The sequence below is a fragment of the Corapipo altera genome, unplaced genomic scaffold (genome assembly GCF_003945725.1).
Source record: "Corapipo altera isolate COAL_440 unplaced genomic scaffold, ASM394572v1 58, whole genome shotgun sequence".
Lineage (NCBI taxonomy): Eukaryota > Metazoa > Chordata > Aves > Passeriformes > Pipridae > Corapipo > Corapipo altera.
The window spans coordinates 9523237-9543591 of NW_020884898.1; the positions used below are offsets into that span (position 1 = coordinate 9523237).

Sequence of the window (20355 nt, forward strand, 5' to 3'; positions counted from 1 at the left end):
TGTTAATGAAAGTTTGGAAAGCTGAAAATTTAATTTTCAGTTGCTTTTTGTTTTTGCTTGAGGAAAATAATTGTTCTTACAGGATTTTAATTTGGCAAATCTGTGTTTTTGTGTAGATTCATGCCTCTTGAAGAATACATTTTATGTCTGTGTTTGGCACAGACATACTGTTAGTCATCCATAAAAGAAAATAATTGAAAAAATGACAAAGGTTTTGTAAATGTTTTGAAATCTTTGGGTGTATTTAAAAGATTTGTGAAAGCTTCATGTTTTTGATTCTTTAAATCAGTCAGCCTGGGGGTGGTGGTGGTAACAATTGTACTAGTGGCAAACTATTAAGAATTAGATAAACTTGGATGGATCATTTCACACCTTGACAAACTGGGATTATGTTTTGTGGTGTGCACTAAATAGAAACTTAATGTGTCTTCTGAAAAAGCAGAGCAATTTTAGTGTGCTCCGTATTTTCCTAAGCCAGTACTTTGGCAAGACGTGCTGTAGTTTGAAAAATTGTTATGAGTATGGAGTGTTATGAGTGTGTTCATTTATAAAGGAAATGTGTTTGAGTAGAGGGGTTATGTTTGCTAAAAGACAAATGAGAGGCTTTGTTTTTGAGAGGGTCTATCTAATGTTTCTCAGAAAGGGAAAACAGTTCAGGATAATTGCCTAAGAACTTTCCCTTCCATTACTTTTTATTATTTTTATTGTTATTATTTATTTTAAAACATTACTAGTTCTTAAGTAAGGAAGTGATCCTTAAGCTTATGGCTTTGACTAGAAACAGGATAAATCTCACTTTCTTGCACTGAAGTTTCTATTGACTTTAATGTGAGATTTGATACCACTTTTGAGTTATATGCCAGGAAATAGTCAAGAGGTCTAAAACTGAGGAAGGTGTTAGAGACTCATAAGCGCTTGAGTTTCTAAGGCTGAAAAAAGAGAACCTAATACGTTGTAAACTTAGATGCATGCAGTAAAGTGGGAATCCCTGGCTTGAGTATAAGGCAAAGAACCTGCAATTCTAAATTGAAAATATTGTAAAGTGAAATAACAAAATGACAAGAGAAGAAGGCTTGTGGTAGATGAGTTTCTGACACTCTTGCTGGCTGGAGAGCAGGAGAGGTCTGAGTCACTGTATGACCTAGGAATTAATATTGTTGAAGATAAAATGAAACCTGTTTTGGAGAAGGAAATTCTGTTGGCAACTGAGTACCCAAATACACTTGATAACCAGGAATTACTGCTGAACGCTGTTGGCTTCAGCTGTTTTGTTGGACACATGGCAACAGTATTATAGTGTGATCATTGCTGGCACTGCACAAGTGTAATTCACTCTTCTTTTGGGCTTATCTGGTTGTCAGCTTTTTACTCTCTTCTCACAGTAGCTGGGGTACCAGGATAAAAGCAGATATGTCTAATGTAGAGGCACACATGTGGAAAGACAGTGCAGGTATACAAAACATGCCTGCCTGCCAGACACTTCAGCTTTTCACCTCTCATGGCTAGCTGTATTATCTGTAATCAGTATGCTGCTTCTTGCTTTGTAATATCTGAGATTTCCACAGACAAGAGCATTTAAACAGGAGTATTTGAAGGTGAACATTGGCAGTGTAGCATTTCAGTGATGATGACTGCTAAAAAAAACCCCAAAACACTGTTGTTTTCTTTCCCCAGGCTTGTGATATTTCTTTAGCAGTCAGGTGCTGACAAAATATTAATAATATTTAGTACAGCACAATCAGATGTGTGAATAAAATAAGTGCTTACTTATATCACCCCCCCCAATCCCACATCATTAATTATAAGAAGAAAGAAGTGATAGAGAATCTTGAGGAGGTTAGTTGGGGTGATGAAAGATGATGTCTGAGGAATAGGAAATCTTGTTTAACTTTATAAAGCATAATATAAACAAACTTTTGGACTTTTTTTATATTGCAAATTATTGTTGAATATAGGTAGCTCCCAACCCTACCCCTCCTTTTAAGTGCAAATTTAGAAAATGTTGTGTCTGATGGAACAGGGGAAGGAGCTCAAGGACCTCAAACTATACTGGATGCCTTCAAAGGGTAAGAGTGGGAGGTGTAGCTTAGACTTTGAGATTGCAGGAGTTGGAACTGATTTTTATATCATGTTTATACCTTCCAGATATGGGTGGGTGCAGAGATTGAAGACAAAATTAGAGCCTATGGTATTAAAGGTAGCCAAGCAGAATTATTAAAAGGCAACTGATTAAGGTAACTTTAAAGGGTGTGTTTCACCATTTAAAAGATGTTTCCAGACATCACTTTGCTCTGAAATGCACTTTTAAAAAATTCTGTGCTCTGCAGACAGCCAAAAAGCTGTGCTTGTGAATGTTAAAAATGACCTTGAGCAGAAGAACTCAAAGGTTGTTGGTGGCTTTGTACTGAATAAAATAAACTGGTACAGCAATGAGAAAAACCTGCATTAAGGTTCAGGGTCCTGATTCAGCAAAACACATTCAATCTTAAACACAGATACAGTCATTATTCTTCTGCAAATGCTCATGTAATTCCTGATCAGGACACAAGTTAAATATTAGAATAAAACCTATTCATGAGTGTATGTAATATGCAGTGTCCTTAATGTCCTTAAATTGGTGTCTGAGATGTCTGAAGCAGGAAATGACCCCCCCCAAAATGAGTAGTGCTATCTGTGCAGGTTGTCAGCCTCACTTTTTCTGAGATGAACCTTTTGGAAAGATGTCCCCAGATTTGGAAGTTACTGCTATTGACAAAACATCTGCAGAAGATTGCTGCTGTATTTGAGAGTTGTTGGGAAACCTGGATTAAACATCAGGTTTTACTAGCAAGCAGTGGAAGATGCCTGGGTATTAATTGAGATCTCAGTAGAATAAGATCATTTTTTTTTTTATCTATATCACAGAATCACAGAATGGTTTGGGTTGGAAGGGACCTTAAAGATTATCTAGTTCCAACCCCCTGCCATTGACAGGGACACCTTCCACTAGACCAGGTTTCTCAAAGCCCTGTCCCTTCCAGCAATGGGGCATCCACAGCTTCTCTGGGCAACCTGTTTCAGTGCCTCACCACCCTCATAGTGAAGAATCTTTTTCTAGTGTATCATCTCAACCTGCCCTCTTTCAGTTTGAAGCCATTCCCCCTTGTCCTGTCACTATAGGCTCTTGTAAAAAGCCCCTCTCCATCTTTCTTGCAGTCTCCCTGGAGGTACTGGAAGGCCACAGTTAGGTCACCCTGAAGCCTTCTCTTTTCCAGGCTGAACAATCTCAATTCTCTCAGCCTTTCCTCATAGGAAAGGTTGCATCCCTCTGATCATCTTGGTGGAGTCTTCTGGAGTCACTTCAGCAGATCCATGTCATTCTCGTGCTGGGAACCCTGGAGCTGGATGCAGTTCTATATAAACGCTAATAATCTAGTAAGACTTTTTTTCCTTTGTGGATGTGGAAGGGATTGCTGTGTTTGATCACTTTAGTCTACATTATTTAATAATTCTTGCCCTTAAATGTTACTCTCAAGTAGTAGTTAATTAATATATTAGGTACTAGTATAAGTAGTATTTGCATACTAGTATAAGAATGCCAGCTGTATCAAACATACTTGAATATGCTAATGATAAGGCTTCTTATGAAGTAGATGTACCTAGTATTTCATAATAGTATTAATTTTTATTTTTCAGGTATGTTTTTCTTTTTCTTCATAACCATTCTAAGATTTATCTGTGCTAATGTTTTAGCTGTTATTTCAGTACTTAGTTTATATCTGGTGCTGCTTCCTTTTTCATGAAAACTTTTTTATTATATTAGTACTGCTAATATATTAGTATATTAGTACTGCTAATATATTAGTATATTAACACTGTAAAGAGCAGCCTGTGAAATTATATATTGAGTCATGTTACTTAAAATAAGTAGCCCCCCCCTTACATAACTTGCACTTAAAAATAGCTGTGCTTTATACTATAGGTAGCTCACAAAAAGCATAACAATGTATAGTAATGAGAGTCATAATTTACAACTCTTATCTCTAGAAAAGTCTCTTGTGTGGTGCTAGACCAGGGACTGCTTTGGATGCTGCTGGGAAGTCAGGTCAGCAATGCTGGGAGATGTGGTCAGTCACAAGATGATTTTTCAACTTTTTGTCATTAATACTGGTACCAGTGGGTGTATCTGTGGTTGCTCCCAAGAGAATGTTTTTGTCAATAGCATCTTTAGCAAGTATGGTTTTATTTAAAAATGAGGTCCAGGTGGGAAGAGATTACATTATATTAAGTTCTGCCATCTTTATTCCTTCTTTTTTTCTGCTGCACAGAGGTACACTGTGTAGGAAATAAGGCTTACACTTGAAGAATATAAACTTTGTGTCGTCAGAATCAGCAGTTAGTAAATGGCAGAATTAAGGTTGAGTGGGCAACCTGTACTTGGATAGTCTGTAAAACGCTTGACTGGTCCTTTCTATGTCTTGCGTGCACTGGTGTGAACACGCCTGTGTAGGGAGCCAGGTGGGCAGAGAACAACCCAACCCTCTGCCACTTGCCATGTGTGAGAAATTGTAGCCACAAAGACCACTTTCATCAGATGGGTAGAAATGAGCGACTGTCCAACTTCACAGATGTTACATTGTTGTGATGGTTGTGGTTTGGGTGCATGGGTGTGCTGGTAGCTGCTGTAGGCTTGGAGTTGTGGCTGGGTGCTCTGCGACTGCACTCACTGCTTCTGTCTGACTCTCCTAGGGACAGCCTGATTTGGAAAGTTTTCACTGGACTGTTGTGGCGCTGGAAGCAAGCTGCTAATTTGTATTTTTGGCTTCTGGCTTCTGCTTTTGGCAGAGCCACACAACGTGTCCCATACTTGGCAGCAACAACTGTGTGGCTTGAAAGCTTTCACTGCGTCTTTGAATCACCCTGCTCAGCTGAAATATTGCAATAGGAGTTCTTTGTGTTTGTTTTGGGGGTTTTCACAACACTTGGTGTTTGGAAAACCTGTAATACGTTTTTGTCTTGTTTCACATTGGAGAAACTTAGGAAACTGTGGATGTTGCACGGTCAGCTGTGCATACCGTGAAAATATGTCTTAGTGTTTCTGCTGGGCTAACATGTAACGTGAACTACTTAAACTGGTCTCTTCTAATCCCTCTTCCTGATAACTCTGGGGTAGAATGGAAGGTTTTCCTAGGAAACACAGTGTAGGATCCAGTACTGCAATAATTGTGTAATAGACTAAGTGACTAAACTTTATTTACCTTTTTAAAAAAAAAAAAAAAACACAGCTGGCTGCCTGCATGACATCCTGTCATTCAAAGGTCGCAGAAAAGACACCTTTCTGCAGAAAGATTGGTAAACACACGTGTGTGGGTCTGCTCAGTCTCCCTTTGCCAGAGTCCCTGATGTGGCGGAGAAGGTGGTGTGCCCCCTCTAGCCTCCTGGTCCCCCAGGGCTGCAGAGCAGAGGTGGCTGAGCACACCTTGAGACCTCTCTGAGTAATCACAGGGGTTCTTCTGACATCCAGGTGCTGTGGGAACACCTTGGCCCTCTGTCCAGGTATAACAAATGCTTTGGAAACATTGGTACATCCGTGGAAAAGCATCTGTATGGTGCGAGTTCCTCCTCTGCTGACAGAAGGCACCGTCGCTGATGTTACTGAAAACTAACGCTTAAAATTGTTAGAGCTTTCTAACAAGGAGGTTGTTTCGTGAGAAGAGCTGTGGTTCTTGGGAGTCAGGGAGTGAATCTATTTTAGTAGAAGGTGGAGGGTAGTGTTATAGCAGTTGTGACATAACTGCCAAAGCTGCGTCCTTCTTTAGTAAACTTAAATATGTTTTGTTACTGTAAAACAGATTATAGTACTTAAAAAATGACTGTACAAAACCAGACTAAACGAAGCCCTTAGTGCTCAACCAGAGAAGAATCACAACACCCTCTGCTGGTACGAGTAACTCCTTCCTCATCTCCTCAAGGACTTGCCTGGCAGATATCCTAGAAATAGTAAAAGACAGTTCTGAAGTGTCATACTGGCTCTTTTCGATTAAGCTGAGGTTGTTTTAACCCACTTGTACTTAATTTTTTTCCCCCCTGTAGAAATTTGACAGTTTAATATGACCAATAACATACCATCGATAAAACAGATGGAGAGAAGATGGTGATGTTTTTTTCTGCACTTTCAGACATAGGAATCCATGTTGCTTTCTAATTAAACATACAGAAAGCTACTCCTAGTTGGCACACACTTACTGGAGGTGGAGTTGGAGATTCTGTGTGCAAATAAGTTTCTGAAGAAAGCGCCCATCCCTTCGATGTGATGATAGTTGTATTCAAATATTGCTGCCAAATCCATTGGATAAACTTGTGGTTTCATAGAGTAACCATGTGTTCCTGGGGCCTTTCCTAGAGATTATCTCTGCATACTTACTCAAGTTTTTAGAAAGCCTCTGTGTCACTTGCGAAATGATGAGCAGTTAAAAGCAGGCAGGCTGGCTGGTTAGTTTATTTATTTCTGTTTCCCAGCGCATACAGTCATGCTCTCAAACTCTTGGTGGACCTATTGCATGTTAGTATGCTCAGCTCTGCTTCCTTCTTGGCTCGGGATGACTGAGAAGGAAATCACAGGTTAAGGTGAGAAGTGGTCACTTTTTAATTTCTTCTCATAACACATGTCTGGTGCCTGCCACAGCAGCCCTCTGCCTGTTCCAGACTCTCCTCCTGCTTACCTGCCTGGCTTTAACATGCAGCAACTTGCCGTGGTAGGTGCTGCTGCTTTCACTCAGAAAAAGCATCTTCACCCAGGATATTAGTGGAGGGGCTGGGGGTTGAGGCACAGAGCACCTTCTCTGTGGCCGGTGAGCTGGGCCCGTCCCTGCAGCGTGCTGGAAAAATGACATTTTCAGCTGCGGGGGAGGCGAGGGATGGGGATGGCTGTGCGGGGGGGGAGCCGTCTGGGTGCTCGATATGAGTAACAGCACCGTTCCTAGTAAATGGTGGCTTACATAATTTCGTTATGAAAGAATGCTGCTGGGTGAGCTGTGCTCCTCGGTGGGTTATAAAGCGTCTCTCCAGCACGCCTGCGATGCGCTGCCTCCTGCACGGCAAGGGTTAAGAGGAGACAACATCCTGTCAAAGACCTTGTTTTTAATTTTGCCTCTCACACTGGCACAGATCCGGCTAAGAGCAGCCCAGATTAGTTCGGAAAACCTTTGAAGAGATTTAAGATGTCCTTCAGCCAGTTTGAAGGTTTTTGTCTTGCAAATCCAGTACAAGGGCGCCTGCAGGCATCTCGACCCTTGCTGTGCTGCTGATGCAGCTCAAGGTCACACTAACCCGCCCTGTGACATTCAACAACACACACATACACACACACAAAAATTATGCAGTGAAACTGCTTCAGCATTCAGCCAACCAACTACTTCCTCAGTTCCTCACTAAAGGAAGAAGTGTTTTGTTTTTTTTTTTTCTTTTTGGCTTTATTTTTTTGGCTTCGTAGATTTTTGCTGCAGGAAATAATCCAGGATTTCTGGTGTGTGTGATGACAAGGTCATTTCTTAATTAGAACACATGTAAAGAACAAAGCTAAATGGCTTCAAAACAGCTTTGTAGTTGATGGAGAGGATTTAAATTATTTAAAGAGATAGTCACCCAAGTATGATGGAAACTGAATTCTAAACACATTAACTCTTTCAGTACTCTACAGTTTCCATATGCTACTCAAAGAAAAATGTCAGACTTGATGAGCATTATTGCAACTACTGTTAAATGAGCATTTTTACATCTGTTTATAGTTAGTGTTCTATTATGCTCTCTCTTATCAGAATTACAAAAGCAAGATTTGTTTTTGGTTTTGTTTTTTTTTATTAAATATTGAAATACTCCCTGGCTAGAGATCAAGCGATAGCCATAGGAAATTTCTTGTTGGAGATGAGTGCCTTAATTTCTACTCCATCTCATATTTTGATGAATGTGTTAGCATAAATATGTATATAGGCATGTGAGAGTACACGTATGAATGACAGTGCAAGTGAACAGGTATTCTTCAGAACTACCTCTGGGAGAAATCTGGACTCCTGTCCTCAGTGCTCAGTGTGGCTGCAAGGCATAAGAACATTATGGTAGAATAGGGAATGGGGAATGAAAGCAGAAAATTGACAAGAAATGGCAACCTCAGTTAGTTTGAAATGACTGCGAGCTGGCTGGAAAGAGGGGCATCTTGGAATTTGAATTTTGTTCCTCAGATTTATTTGTCTCTTTGCCTCAAAGCACCTAAATATGAAGGGAGTTGGTATCACTGTTTTCAGCCATGGTTTGATGTGGCTGTATGTTAATTATCCATACATTTAATCTTGCCCTCCTATTTTTTTCCCTTTTCTGTTTTCTAGTCTGCTTACTCTGTAAATGACAGGTGATCACCCTTCCGTGGTTGCCTTGCACGTGCAGAGCCCCAGTTATCTGTGGGCAATGCTCACCTGGGCACCCCTGACCTTACACACAGGAGGAGAAGCTGGATTTACTGTGGTCTGTAGGACTTTCCTTTTGGTACCAGCACACAGTAACTTTTGAGGTTGTCTGCTTGACAGAGTAGGGAGGTTAAAAGAAATACTTGGGAATTGTTCACCAAAGAGAGGGGGGAAAAAAAAGAAATCATTGAATAGAAACTTTGTCAGCAAACTTGGGGCTCTGTGTGTGTGCTCACAGATATCACTGCACGATCCATCAGAGAACTGAAACGTGGAGAAATTCCCCCTGTACTTCCCCCTGTAGTCAAAAGTGTAGCACTTAACACAGATTTAAATGTTTCAAGTATAAATGGCATAAAACTTACTGGGAGTTTATTACTTCTGATTGTTTTGGTTCTTGTTTCATTTGTTATTTCTGGGGTAAATACTGTTCAACTGGAGTATGAGGTGCAGCAAATGTCAGATGGAGTGTGCTTACTCGAGAGATTGTGCTGGCTCTGAGGACCTCCTTCTGAGAAAGGAGGAAACTGCGTTTGCCAGGATAAAGAGGGAAGATCTGGTATTACAACTTTTTTCCCTCTTTGGGTTGCTTTTTTTTCCCTTTCCCTGTGCTGTCTGGCTCAGGCAAGGCTTGTGAGAAGACGACGACAGAGGAAAACAGGCTCCACACAAGAAAGACACAGATAAGACAAAACTGATGTGCTCTGTGAAATCTGTATGCTCCTGCCCTTGCCTGGGGTGTGCTGTGCCCTTAATATTATGGGAGACCTAAGCTCACCTGCTAGTAATTTCTAATTTACTGTCCTAATTCATCGATTTGTTATCACTAATTGTACTTCATTTACTTCTGTGTAGTTTCCAGTACCTAAAGGGTTGAAAGGTTGCTGTAATTGGCACCCGCAGCTGCTCTTTCTTTTGACAGGGGATAATTTTGCAGCCTATGCTTTGTGTGACAGCTGCCTAATTGGGCATTCTCCCCTTGTAGCAAGCCTGCCTCCTCCAGCCTCCCTGCTGACAAATGGTGGTGGATTATAGATGAGGACACGCTGACCCGTTCGACCTTGCTGAGGCAGCGGGGAGGGGCCTCCTGCTACTTGAGGGAAGCTTTGGGTCATTTAAAGGACAAGGTCATGAGCCAGGTGGGGAAATGACATGATATCACATGACAATAGCCCGATGACACGGTCAGTATGTCAAGGACAAACTCATCAGTATTGATTAACGCTGCTTTTTCCTGGTGTCTCTGTGAAGCCACTGGTATTTCAAAAATATTTCGCTAATTTTTTGTAGGTAAAGTGCCAGATGTTATTTTGGGGGAGCATTGATGCAGTGTTTTCTTCTCAATGCAGATCGTGTGCAAAAGCAGTGTGGTTAAAACCCCGTCGATGATAATTTATAGTGTTCATCTCAGTGTTTTTGGGAAAATGTACATCTGCCTGTACTGCAGGGAAAGTACCATGAAGGATGCATGACAGGGCAGAACTTTAGGAGGGGGGGAAATCCCTGCTTTGAAATTTCAGTATTTCACTTTTCACTCCTATTTGAAAGGCACGTGTATGAACCTTTATGAAAACACATGTATCCACATATGTAGAGCTGACTGGAATGTGGGAGAAGTCTTTATTTAAAGAGAACAAAAGAGAAAAACTAAATGTAAATTGGATGTTTTAAAGAAGTCTTGTATTAGCTCAAGGGTGATACAGTTAAGATAAAACCTTGCCTGTTTTAAGAACTAATACAGTATCCAGCTATGCCAGGCAATAAAAACCTGCTAAGTGGGTTTTCAAAAATGTTATGAATACAAGTGACAATGTTTTGAGAGCATCTTTGTTTTGCATTTCTATGCTAATAAACTTCAAGGTAAATGAACAGCTTGTTTGACATTTGCTATGTTAGACAATAATAAAATGCTTTCTTCTGGAGTAATTAGACTTGATAGATTGATTATGTTAAGAGGTAAAGATAATCAAAAAGAGAACTCTCTGAAAAGGAGTTATTGCCTGTTTTTGAACTTCACTGCTGTCGTTCTGGTTTAGCCAGTGCCTAGTGATGTGTCACACACGTGTGTGTGCACACACATGCACACACATGTGCACAAACACTTGCCTGCACGTACAGACACGCACAGCGTGCGCAGAGTTTCTCTGAAGCCAGGAGAGGAACATTCACCTAAGAGCCCAGTTCCCTTTTCCAAGAGATCTGATTTGTTGTGGGAAGCTGTTGTGTCTGAACCTCGTCAGTTCACCAGGATGTAATTTTACTCCCCCGAGGTAAAAAGCCGTCAGTGGTAAAGTGTGATAAATTAGTTCACTCAAGTAGATGCGCGTGCGTGTGTGCGTGTGTATGTGTTTAATTCTGACCTTGCTGTGCATGTGTTTAGCTGCTCTCAGTGCCCGAGTCAAGCCCGGTGGAGGTTTAATCCTGTGCCCTTGTACACGTATACTTGATTAGTAGTTGTGGTTATCTCAGCAGAAGACATTCTGCCCTCCTCCTTGTATTGGTCGGGACCCAGGCATTGGGGAGTCAAGTCAAAGGAGAAAGAAAAGAGATTTTGCATTAGTATTCTATGAAAGCCTTACTGTCTGCAGAACAAATTGATTGCTACAGTGTACCTGTGCTTGGCACCACTGCTGTGAAAGAAAGGTATGGTTGTAATCTGTTTTATTGTATTACATATTGTGACACTCCAGGAATGTTTAACATTCGGCTCTTCTGTGGCACATGCTAGAAGTCTTAAGTAAAGAAAAATATGTGAATGAATGAAAAGTGTGCGAGGCTGTCGTATCGGCAGCTTTGTTTACTACGGCGAACTAAGTAGCCCCTGCTAATGAGACAAATTTATGTGCCAATGGCAACGTAAGGAGATGATTAACTGAATTCTCTGTTATATTCAGTAACTCACTTCAATGTCAGTAGTTACTTTGTACCTGCACAGATAAAATTCTAATTCATGTTTTAAGGGGGTTTTGGTGTAGCTTTTAGCAAGATGGTAAATGTGAAATATACTTGAACATGGATGTGTGTGCCTCTTTAAATGAAAATGTGTTGGTTTTTCCTAGTTTTTAATCTGCTGCACTGGTCCTACGTGTGTGGGGGGAGTGGGTATGTGAGAGGAGGTATAAAAACCTGCAAATCTTAGATGCACTGCTATGATAAACAGAACAAGAACAAAGGTGAGGAGAAGTCTTACAGGATTTGAGTCTTCACATCTGTCATACACACCACCACCACCCCTTCTAGTAATGTGTAAATATGCGCCTATCTTTTAATGAGAAACCTAGTACTCTTCATTTTCTTCACCCAGTTACAAACTTGACATAGTTGATTCTCTGGTTTTATAGATGCTCAGCTGATGTCAGTCCTGTGTTTGATGGGAAGTATGAAGCACTCCATTAATAAAATTCAGGCTGTTTCACAGAGAGCTGTGCTTAGTGCTTCGTTCTTAGCATCACTGAAATTGAGTTGGTGATTATTTGGATGTTTGCTTGTGGTCACTGGGAAACATCTGAAGTATCTGCTCTTGTCATGCAGACATTCCTGACTAATTAAGTTTAGGACAGGTGGCAGACTCCTCCTGGGCATTCAGATCTGCGTGTAAACCTAATCTAATAACTTGATGAGAAAATGAAAATCCATCTTTCCTGGTGCGTTATCACCACGCACAAGCCACAGAGGTATTTGTGAAATCCTCTCTCTACTCTTTGTCCTGGCAGGTGACAAGTAAATGAGTTGCTTTAAGGAAGTGAGGGACTTGGAAAACGCTGTATGCTGAGCAGCAGTTGTGCACACTGTAATAGTTACTTCTGTCGTGTGGCCCTGCTGACTTAAGATTAACACTTTATAGATGTGCGGTGTATTTATATGAGTGTACCCCTGAGCTTACATTTTGCACCTTGCAAAGAGTGTGTGGATACAGCCTTATGCATGCAAGTCGTTGATCTTCGAGATCCTTTGACAGCTAAGAAAATTTTGAAGAACCCCAGTTAGGGAGGCTCTGTGATGTGACTGTTTGGATTCAGGTAGTGGCTCCTTGCTCTAATTGCAACTCATTAGTCAAAACTTATTTATTCAAAGCAAATGTTTTGTGAGTTATTCTTCCCCCTGAATTGCTTAAAAAAACCCCAAAACATAAACACATATTGTAATGATAAGTTGGTAAAAACGGTTGCATGATTTACACAGCAGATCTCAAGATCCAGGGACTTTGCCAGTTAACAAGGTTCTGAAAGTTAATTGCAGCAGTATTGCAGAAATGGTTAAATCTTACCTCACATTCTGAATTGACTTTTTGTAGATTTTAACCAGTTAGTGGCAGGAAGTTGAGTTCTGAAGGTGTTAGATAAATACGGGGCAATATTGCATTTCAATGCAATTAACTTTTGTTCATAAATAATTCAAGTTATGACTTTAGATAAATGATTAGAGGAAAAGAATGATGTGATTAAATTCAAGTCCTTGAAAACATTTTACCAGTCAAGATTGCCATGACTGCTTTGGGACTTCTTATGATTCCTCTGTTGGAAGAACCAGTTCTGAGAGTTTGTGGGGGTTTTGTTTTGGTGGGTGTTTTATTGTTTGTTTTGTTTTGGGTTTTTTTTTTGTTGTTGTTGGCGTTTTTTTGTCAATTCTCAGTCTATCGATAGAGATATGAGGTAGACTCTTCAAGTCATAGTTAAAAGAGGACTGATAAGTTTGTGTTTTTGATATCATGATTTTCTTAGTGCCATGAAATATGTCAGCTTGAGTAGCATGAGATTTTCCTGGTTTTCCTTCTCCTCCCTGCAGTGGAAAATAAAAGGATGTTTGCAGTTTGTTAAAACTTTTTACTGCCGACTTTACTGAATGAAAATGGCTGATAACATTAAAATCTTGATAAGATTTTTGGAATACAATTTGGCCTTGGGCAGAGTGCTATATTGTGGGTGGGGTGGTAGAAAAGACACCAAATGAGGGAAAAAACCCCACAACAAAACACAACCCCCCCAACCAAATAAATCAGATTTTAAAAACCATTCTTACTTATATTGGAGGCATGCAGTTGATTCCAGCATTGGTTAACTGTGTAACCACTTTTCCTCTGGAAATACTTAAGTCTTAAGTAAAAGTTGGTGCTTGAGTGTTCTCATCAATTTGGGCAGATTTTAGAGGTGAATTCCAGTTTAGGTCTGTTTTTCAAAGGTAGCTGTGCCCTGCCTGAGATTGTGAAATGCTTGTTCCCCATCTCCACCCCCTTTCCCTCCGTTATCAAGCTCTACCATAGTAAAGAAAAGAGGAAGTGGAGGTGTTGCATAACTTCTCTAAGTAAATAGATTTTCTGTGCAGATACTGAAGGCAGCCTGAACTCAAGCAGTGCTGTCGCTACCAGATTCCTGCTAATGCTAAAGGCAGTTGTGTAATTAATGGCCTTGTGTACTGAACTGAGACTGCTGGGAAACCTCTGGAGGGAATTATTTTGTCTATTGTGTTGGTTAACTTTCCCTGAAAATTAAGTGTGTTGGTGATACTCTGTTGGGTCGATGGGGGAGGATTTTGCAAGACCTGATGAAATAAGGTCTGGCATCATTTTCCTGACCACTGGACGAAGCATCTGCAACAACAGAGCCAGATTGAATAGTTGAAGTGGAGCTGTTAATAAAAACATGATCAGTCTTACTTGAGGAGGCAAGTGTGGTAAGATAAGGAAGTAGAAAGCTGTGCTAAAAATTTTTAGTGTGTTTTTAAGATGTTTTCATTATAAATTCATATTGAGGATTGGGACCTGGTCTTGGTATTAGCACGATTATACCTGGTGCAATTGTCATAAATGATCTAGAGTAGACAGAGATTATATCTATGTTGTCTAATCTGTTCTCTTGAAGTCACTTGAAAAACCTTGTTAAAAGTCCAAACACTTTTTTTTCATTGTTTGAATCTTTGTTTCTCTGACACCAACCATAGGTGGCACTGACTATTAGCAGTTAAAAGGTTTGGGATGCTTCCCCTTCTCCCAGATTTACATGTTTTAAGCCACTGGCTGCCATTTGATCCATTTTCTCTCACTCTGGCAAAGAGTACATGTGGTAGGTATCTGCAGGTTCTACACACTAGTAAGTAGAGGAATTAAGTTCTTTATTTATTGAGTTTGGTCAATTTGCAAACTTCCAGCTTCTGAAGTTAGAATTTGAGTTTGTACAAACTCATCAGGCTTTGCTTGAATGGGAAGAAAACTCCTTTCTGCAGTCTTAGTTCTAGTTGCTGGTGCGACTTTGGAGAGGGTGCTCAGTCAGGCTTGGTGTAATTCAGGATTCCAGAGCATGGGCACTACCAAGCAGTTCAGCACATGCAAAAAAAGCCATCTGTCTGGATTCACTTGCTACTTCAGCATCAGTTGCCTTTCTGTCATTGCCCTCCTTCTCGCATGGACTGCTGCAGTTCTGTGGTTACACCGGTGTAGCCCTGGATAAAAGCACACCCTGTTTTCTGGTGCATCTGAGCAACTGTGAGTGTATTGGAGCTGAATCAGACTGCTAAAAAGCAGGTTTTAACAGCTTTCTAAAGCAAGAAATAAAAATGTACCTGTTTGAGAAGGAAGTACGTAGATGTGTACAGACACTTATATATATTTCACTATGAAAGACTCTTGCTTCAGGATAAGAAGGACTTTGTTGTTCTTGGTCAGGAAAGAGACTGAAAGTGGGCAGAGGATCAGAAGAGCTGCTGCTGTGCAGTGGTCTTTCCAGCTTCAATCAATATAATAGTGCTTGCCCAGCTCAATAAGGCTCCTTCAGCATGTTAGATCTCTGAGAAATAGGAAAAGTTGATGGAATTATATTTTTGATCCTAATGCCATCATTCATCTGTTCAGTTCAGTACTGACACAGTTGTTTTCTTGAAGAGAACGTTGTTTTTTTTCAGCATGTATAGTGGAAAACCTGTATTGCCTATACTTGACTGCCACACCTAAAGGTGATGGCAGTGCCAGTATTTTTTCTTATTTTGGAAGATAAAAGCGTTTATTGTAGTGTGCAATTCCTACTCCTTTAGTAAGCACCATTGTTTCCTCAAGTTAAGGGTACCTAACTGTTGGGTTTTTTCATCAGTGAAGGAAAAAGAAATATCCAAAACCACCCACAAACTGTAGTGAGAGTATCTTGTAATTAAAGAGTCAGACTGGAATTTAGAAAAATCTCTCTTCATTTGCTATGGGTATGGACTTCATGTGTTACTGGGCAGGTTGATTTAATCTTCTCTTGTCCTCACTGTTCCTCATGTGTAGAGTGGTTATATTCCGCTCATTGATGTTTGTAAAATGTTCTGTTTTGTTCAAACATGGAATCACTTTTTTTCTTGCAATTTTGTTAGTGCCCAGTAGGCTCACAGTGCATGTAATGAGAGGTCCTGGTGAACAATGAAGGAATGTAATGACTATGATCAGTCTGTAAACAGCAGCAGCCATCTAACATCAGGTATTTAGATGTCAGATTGAAACTGAAATGCCTCTTACTTGTCATTTGTTTGCGTGTGAATGGAGTTTGTTATGACCTCAGCTTATGTATAAGCAATATGGAATTTAATTCTGTAGTTCATTCAAGGCCGAAATAGTTAATGATTTTCTTTTCTAGATTCTTGTGGTGGATGGATAAGTCTATGAAAGTCCTTTCTGCAGTTAGGATGTTGCCTACACTCTGCAGCTTGGTGGTGGAGTACATCAAGATGATTATTTTATTAAATTTTTAAATTATGATTGTATGTTGGAACAAAGAAAAGCAGGATGCTTGGTCAACTTCAGACACTTTTTTTTTTTCTCAGCTTTTCTACCTGTGGCTATCATTTTACCAAAGAAAATAATTTCATGGAAGGGTAGTTCAGATGCATGTTTTGTGTAATTTGCAAGTGTGGATACTTGCACATAGTTACAGCTGACAGAGTACAGTCAATGGAGGAAGAAGTGTCTTATCAACAGTTCCTTTCCCCAAAGAGCATTTCTTCTGTTCTCCTAGATTTATGAGGTTATGATGTCAAAGATTTTTGTAGCATTCAGCTAGTAATGATGGAGTGCAAACTAATTTGAAATTAAAAATGCCTGGATGAGCTTTAACTATGTAAAAATCAGGCTCATAGTGAAATTTGCGAATTGAACTAATAGAAATGTTAAACAAGAGAGGTTTTAGTGGTAGTACTTGGAGTGGCAAAGACTGTGCTTACATATCCCTATCAAGTAGTCTGAGTTTTTTGGATGTGCTTTAGAAAAACTGTCATAAATACTATTACCTTTCTTGTGATTGATACCTGTGTGTAACACAGATCGTGCTTGCTCTTGGAAAAGCATTTGCTTTAAAGTAAGGTAGCTGTAGTGGAATACAAGAATTTGTGGAAAACTCAAGAAAGGTGTTTTCAGAAATACGTTATGTTCAGATGTATTAGCAAAAAGGAGCCTGTTGTTCCTCCATGTTCTGTAGTCATTCATGTCTTACCAAGCAGCTGACAAAAATAAGTTGCATTCAGTGCACACTTTGTTTCTTATATGTAGAAGTGAATTACAAGAATGGTTTGGTCTATTAATTTTCATTTTGGAATCTTATCCCCCACCTCCCTATACAGGTGGAGCTTTTGGTCTGAGTGGTGATGGATAGGCAGTAACTTAATGTTTTTTCTCCCTCCCTCCCTCCCTCCCACCTGTTTTTCAACTACAGATTATAGAGTCAAGGTGTTTTATATCTTCCAATCCTTCCTCTTATTCCATTGGTCAAAATCATGGTAAGAATAATGTAAACCCCTGAAGATTTTCCGTTGTAACAGTGTTTATTGTAGTTCAGTAGAAATGCTTCCTACAATGGTGAAATACAGCGGATATTTTAGGAATTATGCTACCTAGAATTTCACCTCTTGGCTTTATATTTTAATAAATCAAGTTGCTTATAGCCTTTTACCATGTGCAGTATCCTGCATCATCTTGTATCTGCTCTTCTTTTTCTTACTCTTTGGAACTTCAAGGCAGTGTCCCAGACAGCTTGAATAGCCTTACTGTCTTCACCTGCCATTGAGGCTTTTCTTTCTCCTTATATACACTTTTGCCCGACAACCCCTCCTTTCTCCTTTGTTATCTCTGCATCTTGTCTTAGTTTGTAAGCGCTTTGGGGTTGTAGTCTGAATTTACAGGAATATAAAATATTTTACAATAGTAATTATGGCAAATGTCAAGCGTAGACACACTTGCTCTCATAAACCTGACAGCATATAAGGAAGGCAAGTGGAATTTGCATCCCAGTAGGTTATTCTTGGTAAGCCAAACTGTTCACCTTCACAAGTGCTACAGGCAAGCTCTGATTTGTGATATAGTAGAGAGATACCAAAGGGACTTTGAAAGCAGGGGTTAAGTTTTATTTGCAATAAAACAGAATTCAGAGGTGGACCCAATAAATCAAACCTCTCTGATTTGAGAAGGAGGAGGAGAAATTATGTTCAAAGAAGTGGAGAACTTTTAAGTCTCCTGTTTGGGCTCGAAAGGTTATTTCATTAAGGCACCTGAGAGACAGAAAGCTTCTTTTGTTTCATTGAAGGAGCTCTGGGTTTATGTTTAACCAGAGCCTGGAACAGGTGCTCTCTCAGCCTTCACCTTCCTCCTCGAAAGTTTCCTTATTTGAGTCTTCTTTGGCATCATTTGCTGTCATGGTTAAAACAAATAACTCTGGTCACTCTGAAAAGGAGTTTTCCTAGGAGCAGTATTTCCTTTCCTTCTCTGGTCTGTCTTGCATCTGTGCCCTCTGAAGTGAAAACAGATTGCATCAGGGGGGGGATATTGTCATTGTGTTAGCCAGGGAAGTGAAGAGCTTTCACTAGATTTTTAAAAGCAGCAGCTCAAGAGAAGGGGAGCCCTTTGATGCTATGTTTTAGCCTTTCTGCATTATATTTTAGGCCTTTTGTACCCTTTTCTCCATATATCATTAATCTTTGTGTTCTCTTGATCTTTTAGTGTGTATCACTCTTTACTTCCCTTCCAATCATATGTAGCAAAAGAAAGGTATCAGGTGAAAACTGTATTACTACAGCAGCATGTACTTTTGTGTTTCAAAACCAATAAGGGCATTTTTTTCTTTTGTAAGAGAAAGGGAAAACTTATTCTGGAGGCCAGTGTAGCCCTAGGGCTTCATTTAATTGCTGTCCAGCTGAATTTGTCAGCATCTCAAAGGTGCAGATGTATTTATTTTAAACTTCAGGTAGACTGTGATGAGGGAAAGGGAACAAACACGTCTGTGAGGAAAGGCAAGTAACATACATCATTTATGCTTTGGCTTGTGGTCTTGCAGGGAGGTGTTTTAGTGGATTTGGATTAATTTTTGGTCTGGTAATTTACTGTTGGAGGGGAGGAAGAAATAGCCTCCAGAGTGTAGATGATCTTCGCCTGGGGAGCAGTGCAGAAGCATAATGGAATTTCCTGTGTGAGAGGTGCCTGAGTGTTACAGCAAGAACGAGTGTTTGTGGAAACAAAAGGGTAAGGAAGAAGGACACAATAAGTGGTTAGGTAATGCGAGTGAAAATGAAAGTTATTAATGTCTGTAGAACTCAGATGAGAAATTTTAAACTTAATCTAGAACAAGAGAAAAACAATTGGAAAGTTGAAGTAAAGGGTTGTATGGTCAGAGCGTCTCAAAGATAAAGATTACAATAACAGCTGTGTTTTGTGTCGTGTGGAAGAGTCATTGGATGCCCTTAATGTTACAGAAGTGTGGGTTGTAGAAATAGGTGAATGAGAGTAACAAGGATAATTGCAGGAGAAGATGAGTAAGGTTTTAGAAAAGCAGAATGCAGTGTCAAGGGTGTGTAGTGTGTTGTTGGTTTGGTTTTGGTTTGTTGGGTTTTGCCTTTTCTTTTTCTTTTTTTTTTTTTTTAGTCATGGTGGGTAAATCGATAGCAGATGTGTTAGAATAAAGATAATCTCCTGATGACAGCTTTTTTTGACAAAGTGGATAGTATTAACTGGTCAAGGAGACATATCCCCTCTCTCCTGGCACATCACCTTTACCAGCTTGCTCAGCTCAGTTTCACTTGTCGAGGTCTCATATTGTCACAAACCAGCCACAAGTAAAACCAGCTTCAGGGGAATACTAATTAAGTCTGTTGATACCTTGTTAAGAAGTAAGACTGACTCTCTTTCATGAGCTGATTGTGAATTACCAAAATTACTTTTCTGTTACAGTAGAAATAACTGTTTTCCACCATAAGTTTCTGCATCCTGATTATAATGTATTTATTTTTGGCAGGGAGGAATGAAAAGCAGCTTCACAAAGATCCATCATTGACACTTGAAAGGTATGAGTTTCTGCCCTGAACTTGTGAAGAAGTTTATTAACCTGTTTATTTTCTCACCCTGGGCATGGAGTGGTAACTTTGTCTCATTCACAGTAGCTTTGGTCCTTATCCCTAGCAAGAATTCCGAGTCAGGCGGTTTATTTCACATTACTGTATAGTCTTGATGTCTTTCTCCTGAGTTTGCTAACTAGGGTGCCAAGCTAACAATCTGCTAAGTTTCCTGGGAAGCTGAACACATGATCACCTGCCCACCAGAACTTCTGGCCTTTTCTCAACAAATGGATTTTAAATTGTATACTTTTAGAGCATAAAGGCTCTTTGAGAAGAATAGGTTATGGGATCTTCTGTGGGCTTTTTTTCCCTTTGGTCTTCCTTTGTTGCCCTCTTCAGCTTGTATCTCCCTTTCTAGTATGATTTGCTTCAGCATTTATTTGGTATTTGTGAGTTGTCTTGTGGTTCTGTAGGATCCTGCAGGTACATGAACTACTTCAGAATGAAATCACATTAATGTTATATTCAGTGGAGTTCTTTTGGTATTGATCACTGATGAAACTTAGCAACAGAATTTGAACAAAACCATTCTTCTTTAGCTTTATGACAAGAGTCTTGTAAAGACTGAAAAATAGAA

General features: G+C 39.8%; 1 protein-coding gene across 3 annotated transcripts in view; it reads left to right on the forward strand.

The window, feature by feature from the left end:
• NRIP1 (nuclear receptor interacting protein 1) overlaps positions 1–20355 on the forward strand; it is a 75611-nt gene that overhangs the window by 32228 nt on the left and 23028 nt on the right. For 2 of the 3 annotated variants that reach the window (XM_027648662.1, XM_027648664.1), the window contains exon 3: positions 19679–19727. The exons of the other annotated variant lie outside the window; for it this stretch is intronic. The gene's annotated coding sequence lies outside the window, so the exon portion shown is untranslated. The remainder of the gene's footprint in view (positions 1–19678; positions 19728–20355) is intronic. 3 annotated transcript variants of the gene reach the window in all.